This window comes from Neophocaena asiaeorientalis, unplaced genomic scaffold, assembly GCF_003031525.2.
Source record: "Neophocaena asiaeorientalis asiaeorientalis breed wild unplaced genomic scaffold, Neophocaena_asiaeorientalis_V1.1 scaffold235, whole genome shotgun sequence".
Classification (NCBI taxonomy): domain Eukaryota; kingdom Metazoa; phylum Chordata; class Mammalia; order Artiodactyla; family Phocoenidae; genus Neophocaena; species Neophocaena asiaeorientalis.
In genome coordinates this window covers 509,521-509,823 of record NW_020173206.1, presented here as the reverse complement: position 1 = coordinate 509,823, position 303 = coordinate 509,521, and positions in this window count along the sequence as shown.

Here is a 303-nt window from a genome sequence, read left to right as displayed (position 1 = left end):
GCGGTGTACTGGCCCGCCTGAGCTCCACAAGCTACAGCTGCTGATTGAGACCAGCAGCGCATATTGAGAGCACAGACTTGGGGAACCCTGCCCGGAAAAGAGCCAGAGGAGAGGAGGAGTGTGTTGGGGGGTGGGAGAGCTCGTCGGCTGCCGGGTTCCACAGAGCCAGGGCCGGGAGCGCACCCCGTGCCCCTGCGGCTGCAGAGATCGCCCTGGAGCGCCGGGAGTCCTCCAGCCCCGAGTGCGCGCCCGGCTGCTCCGCGCACCTGCCGCGGGCCCCGCGCGGGTCTGAGCGGCGGTCGG